This window comes from Corvus kubaryi, unplaced genomic scaffold (genome assembly GCF_017639235.1).
Source record: "Corvus kubaryi isolate FWS band 111438036 unplaced genomic scaffold, C.kubaryi_AGA036_p1.0 68, whole genome shotgun sequence".
Lineage (NCBI taxonomy): Eukaryota > Metazoa > Chordata > Aves > Passeriformes > Corvidae > Corvus > Corvus kubaryi.
Genome location: NW_024582056.1, coordinates 19,797,850 through 19,805,665, shown reverse-complemented (window position 1 = coordinate 19,805,665; position 7,816 = coordinate 19,797,850).

The window sequence follows — 7,816 nt, the reverse complement described above, 5'->3', positions numbered from 1 at the left end:
CCTCATTTATTTTAATAACCTGCCAAGCAGACATGAAAATGTTAAAGTTGGAAGGCTGTAACATGACAGGAACCTGACTTGTCACAGCCACATTATAATCTAGTTAAACTACTTTCTTTCTGCCTTTCATGTCTTTTCAGGTAAGTGGAAAACTAATTGTCAAATTACTAATTTTGTTGGCATTAATATCAATACTAGGGCTAGAGAAGCATGAACAGATAGGCCTGTGGGTTTTCTTTATATTGTGCTTGAATGCTGGAAAGCATTCTGAAAATACAGAAGGAGAAGATTGGAGCCCAGTCTTTTATTAACAATGACCTATTTATTTTAAGAGGCATTGAAGCTCTATAAACAGACTAGTTAAAGTCTCTGGGTTCTTTTATTATTATTTAATGCCTGGAAATCTTGTTTACTTCAATCTTGTTTCCTTTGTGCATGATAGTGTACCTGATGTAACAGGGCCAGTATTCACATCTAAAGTATTAATGGCGGAGTCTGATCGTGTAGGAGACTACAAGGAACTGCACTACTGAGAAAAAAGTCTTCAACAATGCCAGGGTCACACTGTCTTTCAAAATGAACTGTAAGTAGGTCATGCTTTAACTGCAGGCAGGGTCGAGAACATTACTGCACAAAGTGCTTGGGATGGTTGAGGAGCTTGTTGAGAGAACCGGGGACAGCTCAGGTGACTGGGAGGAGGAGCTAATTGTACTGAACATGGAGATATGAATCTATGTACAGATATGCTGCTGCTCATCCCTTTTACAAGAGGTTGCTTGGCCTACAGGGCATGAAGCTTTCCAGGGGCTTTCTCAAGGCAGGACAGAATCTATTACTTATGTCTGAAATCCATTTTTCTGTTTGTTGTTTTTCAGCGTGGGGTGAGGGTGGGGTGGTGTTTGCTTGCTTGGTTACTGTTTTTCTTCCCCATTTGATCATAACCTTTCTGGGGAATTTGACTTGGCTTCATAAGTGTTTGTACAGATTTTACTGTCCATCATGGCACTGATAGCTTCCTATGAATAATAAGCCTTCCACAAAGAACACTGAGATGCCTTAATACTGTCGTTTCTCTGCAGTACTTGAAAGCTTTTCCTACTAAGTACTTAGCTTTGCCTCTATTTCATCTGGAAAGGGCTCATTATTAGCTGTGGTTTTTCAGGAAGCTGAGTATTCAGCTTGTAGAAGCATGTTACTATTTCTTGTACAGTTTGGGACAGAATTTATTTTCCATTGTCTTTTACTTGCTCTTTTTCCCTCTGCTGAAAAGAAACATGCAGAAGCCCATTCTCACAGCCTCAGCACATCAGTTCTGTCCCAGCAGGAACCAGAAAATGTATCATCAGAAAACAAACCTTTTGATGTTACTGATGGGATTATCAAGAGTGTGATTGCACTTGAGTGAGTCCTATGGCTTTGTAAACACTCTCTTTTGGAGAACATGAACCTAGGCAAATGCATAACAGCACTGAGCACCAGAAGGTCTGAAAAATCAAGCTCTGAAAGATCCTCTATTCCTCTGCCCATCTTCATCCTCTCCTCTCTTCTCACTTCTCTCACCATACTTTGTGCAAAATGGGTTGGCAAGTTCTGGAGTAGAACACAAATATTTACAAAGGGTCATTATTACAATGAGCAGGAAAAGAAAGAGAGGAGGAGGAAACAGGTCTGCTGGAGCACAAGCAGGGATGGGCAAAGCTAAGAGGTACAATTAGCTTCTCAGTTCCCAGAAGATAGTAAGTATCATGAGCAAACTTAGAATGGCAAATGAGGCAGCTAAGGGTTTAAGAGCAGCAAAGCAGCACTGAGGCTGGGTTTCACAAATAACTGATTTTCTGGTATGGCTGTCAGATGAGGGAAAGTTTCTGTGTCCCCTGAGAACTGGATCACCTGAGAGCAGCTGCTACAGGGCTTCACTCAGAGTGAAATGGTAGCTACCTTATGAGGTGTTAAACTCTCTTTTGAGAAAACTCACTGAGTACAAGATTGACTGATACATTGGGTAGGACAGAATTTTTGCTAAATCATTTTCCTGCCTAATTAAAGATTTTTGAATAATTAGAAATTAATCAAAATGCAATGATTTTTTTTGGCAGTGACATTGCCTTTATGTGTGGCACATACTCTCCTGTACCTAGTTCTTCCTGTCAGCAATCTACAAAGTATTTATAAATCTGCTTTTTGCTTTCCCCATTGTCTGTTTTAAAAATGTCTCCATTTTGGGAGACAAGAAAACATCCGTGAATGTTTAACTTGCCATTAGCATCTATATTTTATGTTTGAAACATTTAAAAGCTTCTGTTTTAAATAAAGATAAACACATCCCTTAACAGCTGTGCAATGCATGACACAGAACAATTGAGTAAGCATCAAAGTGCTTAATAGATAAAACAGTGCTGGATGTGGTAAAATAAACAGGACTTAATCCCTTTATAACTTGAGTAAATAAATACAGCTTTAATTCAGATACAGTTTTGCCTTTAGGTTGCTCTGTTCTGTTAACACCTATCTGTCAGCATTAATACCATGTAAATGAGCCACTCTGAGCCTTTCCCCTTGCATCTTGTTTAATCCTCTTCCATTCTTCTAATCATCCTACACACAGAGGCCAATATCTATTTTCATCTGGCAAGATAGGATCTCCTAAGGAATTAAAGACGGTTTCCACTTAGCTCCACAGTAGGCAAAGGCTGGGCTGTGATCTAGGGCTTTAGGGACTTCTCATAATGCGCTGGTGCTCGCTAGATCGAAGAATTGAGTTCTGGCTACTGGATTTTTAATCCTCCTGTGGCTGATGTTGGGCGCTCCAGTGATTTAAGATCTTTGATTGCTCAGAGCTTGGCCCTTTGATTGAGTGAACTTCTGAAGACAGAGTGTGACTGATTTCAAGTTAGTGGTTTTAAGTAACTACTGGAAAAAACAGATAGGAAAAGCCCTGTGATTAAGATGCACCATCTCTCTTTTTAATTGACTTTCTGAAGCTATCTGATGCTTTACTCTCTATACACAAAAGAAAAACTGTATAGATCAGTATTTGTTCTAATGAAGAACTCAAGTGTCACAGTATTTGTCTGTGCTTGTTTGCAGTGACATGTATGTTAAAACACTAAAGGATGTTAGGATGTTAAAACACTGTTAGACACTAAAGGATGTATTTAGAAACACACTTCTCACAGGGCATGCATTAGAAGTATCAGCAAATAAAGCCTCAATTCACAGGGCTAAGATAAATAGTGAATATCATTTTGGTTTGTAATATATTTTCAGATGCTGTATACGTGCCAGCTGAAGAAGAGTACATGCATAACGACAGGTAGGAGTCACGGAAATCTATTTATCTTGGCAATTTGAAGTATTAGCAGTTTGTGAAACTTTGAAGTGATCTCACCTATTTCTTTAATGATGAAGGTAGGGCTTATAAAGTAAGAAAATGCCTGGGAATTGAACAGCCTTGCTAGCTCGGAGCAAAGTTTTCCTATTCCTGTCTTGCTGCTTAATTGTCAGGTTCACAAAGCATTGCAGAAGGCTGCTCCTTTTGCTTAGTGAGTCAGACATTTTTCAGGACAACCACAGCAGTTATAGATATCATTCCTATTCACTGGGTATGTAATTTAGTTCTGTTTCTTAGCCTCTCTGCCAAGACAACAGCATTGGGATCTTTGCCTCACAGCAATTCAGACATTTCAGGCATGCACCAAGAACAACTACTTGTTTTAAAAAGTGTAAGTGACACTGCATATCTTTACTGACCTTGTAGATAGAGGGGTTTTAGTATATAGTTATATATCACATTTGGTATGTTTTGTATATGTTTCTATCTATAAACCATGTGTGCACATCTTCTCACTCCCGTGTAGGTGTTTATATGAATGTAGTAGCTTCAGGAGCTATGAAAATCATTAACATTTCTCCTTTAGCGAAATAAAGTCTTGCTTGTCTTCTCCAGTGAGGGTTTCTCATGCATTCCCTTCACCTAGCTGTCTGTTCAGAACAAAATGTCAGGTTTTCCTCCATGTTTCACTCCCTCATTGCTTTTGCTCTGTGTAGACTCTCTTAAGCTCACTGTTTTGGGTGCCTGTCTCACATTAGTCTTATGTTTTTCCCACAGTTGTCTTTCACAAGCTAAGGTTTACAATCCTCCCAGATTTCAGCTTTTGCATTGGGGCTGCACTGACTGAAGAATGGGAGTGTTTGATGCTGATACCCTTTTGTTCTGTGTGAACATCCTCTGTAATCTTCTCGAGCTGACTTTAGGGAATGCACAACTTTGCTTTTGCACTTGAAACTGGGCTTAGTGAATATGCTAATAAACTGCATACGAGTTTGGGAGTCTCATTCATGTAGTGTAGACCGTTCTACTGCATTTCTGATGGGCACACACTTGCTCATTTGGGCATGCTTGTATGTATGCACGTGAAGTGGGAAATCTGCATAACGAAATATTGGGCAGTATAGCCGTGCTTGTATAATCATTCATTATTTTTATTAAAAGTGAGCTGAGACTGAAATGAGGATTAATTATAAAAAGTAAAAAGCATAATTAGTAACATACTTCTCTTCTTACAGCTTTCTTTGTCTGAATTCTTTTTCCTGATGCCCTAATTATTTCCCGTCTTTTAAAATTCACTTTAATTTCAATTTAACTCTCCCTGGGTATGCAAACTTGACAAGTATTTTTTTTTTTCTCAAAGATTGATTGACAGAAGTTTCAAAACTGTCACAGTGCTAATTAAAACCTTGAATCTGTGTTTTTATGAAGCCTGAAAGACTCTGCATTGCTACAGGATCCAGGATCTTATGTCTTGAATGAATGTTTCTAACAGCTAACATGGAATCATTATTAGTTGCCTTTCCTCAGGCTTGATATCCAGCTCTCTATTTATCACTGAATTTAGATCTTATGTTGACAACATGAGAAATAGAAGCCCTCCTAGGCAATGATACCTGCTCTGTCTAGACAATGTCATTTTACACTTTGCCTTTTCTGCTTGGCAGAGCTGGGCAGAGTTGGCCCTTACCAAACGGTGGCACAGTTTGACTCAGAGTCCTGTGTATTCCTGGGGAATTCATGCTAGGAATACTGTGGCAATATTTTGCCGTCTGTGGACTGATTGACTCTACTGAAACTGTGTTGTCAGGAATCTTCTACCTTACACTTGAAAGAAGAATATTGTTAGCATAAGTGCTGTATGCATCAGAATTGGGTCCTGCTTTCTAGCTTGCAAACTTTCTGGAGGCCAGAGTATTCCCAGAATCTTAAGATAGGCATGTCTGGAAGCTAAGGTAAGCATCTGCCACTAAGTCACAATTGCAAAGGCAATGTAGAATAAAATCATTGCATTCTGTTGGTATGTGGCTGTCTTCCTCTTTCTAATCCCATATTAGTCACTTTTACAGTAAAGCAGAGAAAACTATGTGGAGAGCGAGGATTCAGCATTCCTTTCTTTGTGGCACTCAGTGGAAATGAGTAACTGTAAAGCTCTGTGAGAAGATGTCGTGCAGTAAGCATGTTACCAGTCCTGGTCAGAACATCCAGAACAGGTCTTGCTGCTTCTCACTGTCACAATAGCACTGTGTTACTTCTTTGTAAGTACAGTTCACTTCATACAATAAATACTTAGTGTGACAATATTGATTACATTAATAGATCAAAGGAAACTGGAGGGACTACTTCATGTTTTAAGAATCTGCTTAAATATGTTGCACAGAGACATTAGTATAAACAATCTGCATTACCAAGTCTTGCCCTTTTTGGGGGGATATTTTTTTTGATTGCCTGTCTGACCATGACAGAGGATGCATTTAGATTTTCTGCAATTTTACACAACACTTAAAAATGGGTTATTTTCTCTTTCCAGTTCTTGTTGATGTGTTCTGAAAGACTGTTGTATTTAAAGATTTTTTGTCTTTACTTTTTAGTATAGAGTGATCAAAAATGGAAAACATTACCCATATTTAATGTATATTCTTGTACTAAAATGTGTGAAAATAGAAAGTTCAACACTCTTTTTTTGAGTTAAGTCAATATTGCTACAGGTAATAGTTCTTGCAGAAACAAAATCAAAACTTAAACAGTTTGGCTAAAAGTTCTTTCCTCTCTCAGACACTCAAGTTCTGGTATATTAACTTTAACATTGTACTAATTATTAGTTCTCCCGGTCACCATAGGCCCTGATTTTTTCTTTTCTAGATATACAGCCTAATCATTAGGATCACCTGCTGGAGAAGGTGATGCCTTTTCAGCACCTGAGTCCTTTCTGAACATGATACACTATAAGATTCAGCTGCCTCACCTGTGGGCCTAAATACCCAGTGTAAATCTTTTTGTCTGAGTGCCTTTGCTCTCTGTCTGAATAGTTATGTTTTCATCCTCATCATCTTCGTTCACTGAATCAAGGTCAGCAAGACAATCCAGAGGGAAGGACAGAAAAACAGCATAGTGAGAAGAGATAGAGCTCGGTGTGAATTGATTGGTGAAGGATGATTTCAAAAGATCTCAGCTGCTGTAAAAACAGCCAGTAAAAAACCCCAACATCTCCAGCTGATAAGGATGATCTGTCTCTTGCCTCTGCATCCCCTACCCCATGCACACTTGCTGTATTTAGAATGTATGTATTTCTTAAGTCCCTGCTTGCATCACTCCTTTGTCACAGTAATTTTCGTGGGAAGAATTGCTATCCATCAGTTTGTGAGATGTTGAACTATTTTGGAAATACATCATAAGCATACCAGGGTATAGAGAAGAGAGGTGAAAATGCACTTAGCTATGGATGGCAAAAAGCAGGTGTCTCTGATACATTTTTCCCTTCCCTATGCAAAAACCTTTCTAGCAAAATTATCATAAGGAGCTAACACAATTATTCTTAAGGAGCTGCTTTTGCCACATCTATTCCGTCTTGGATATAGGGGCTATTGCATGCATTTCTGATTTTAATATGAACATCTGCACAAGAAATTGTATCTGGTGATAGTAACTGCCTGCCATGGCAGTGATTGTACCTAATTGCAGACAAGAAATATCCATAGATCAAAAATTGCTAATTTGCGTCACCTCTGCTCATAAAGGTAGAAGGGATTATGTGATTTTGACTCTTTTTTACCTCAAAGGAGCATTTATCAGTCCCTGAGCATCACATTTTCAAACAGAAAAATTACAATTAGTTAAATGTAAAAATATTAATGTTATTTCCCCCCCTTATAAGTTATTGATAGCCCTTACAATAAAAGTGTTCTGATTAAGAAGTTCTAGGCTCTGTATAACGTGTTATAAATAATCTTGCCTACAAATGCTTGTTGCCTACAAATTTTATGACAAGCACAATAGACCATAGCCAGCTAAATACAGAATGGGAAGGTAGTAGAACATCATAATGATCTTGTTTTGCATGAAAAGCAGTAATTTTAATTGATCATGCTCTGAGACAGACTACAGTTCAACAAAAATGAATGTGTTAAGTAAGGCAAAATATGGTAATTTATTTTTTCTGAGCAGGGCTTTCTTATCAGTGTGCAGACATTGGAGCATCCCTTCTCCTCTTGATTACTATCAGAGTGCAAAAGGTCTAGCTGATAAAATTCTTTAATGATCCAAAGGTAACTTTGGAAAGTAAAGGATATCAGATATTGAAGACTGAATGAACTATTGCTCTTTGTATAGTAGCAGGGGCTTATCTTTCATACAGTGAAAAAAGTGAGCAAAGTTTGAGGCAGAAGACTGTCTATTTAGCTTAGTGTATCTGGATCGAAACAACAGGTGGAAAGGAGAGAACAGAGCAGTGGTAACCACTGTGGTTTTCATCTTTCCTCAATGAATGTG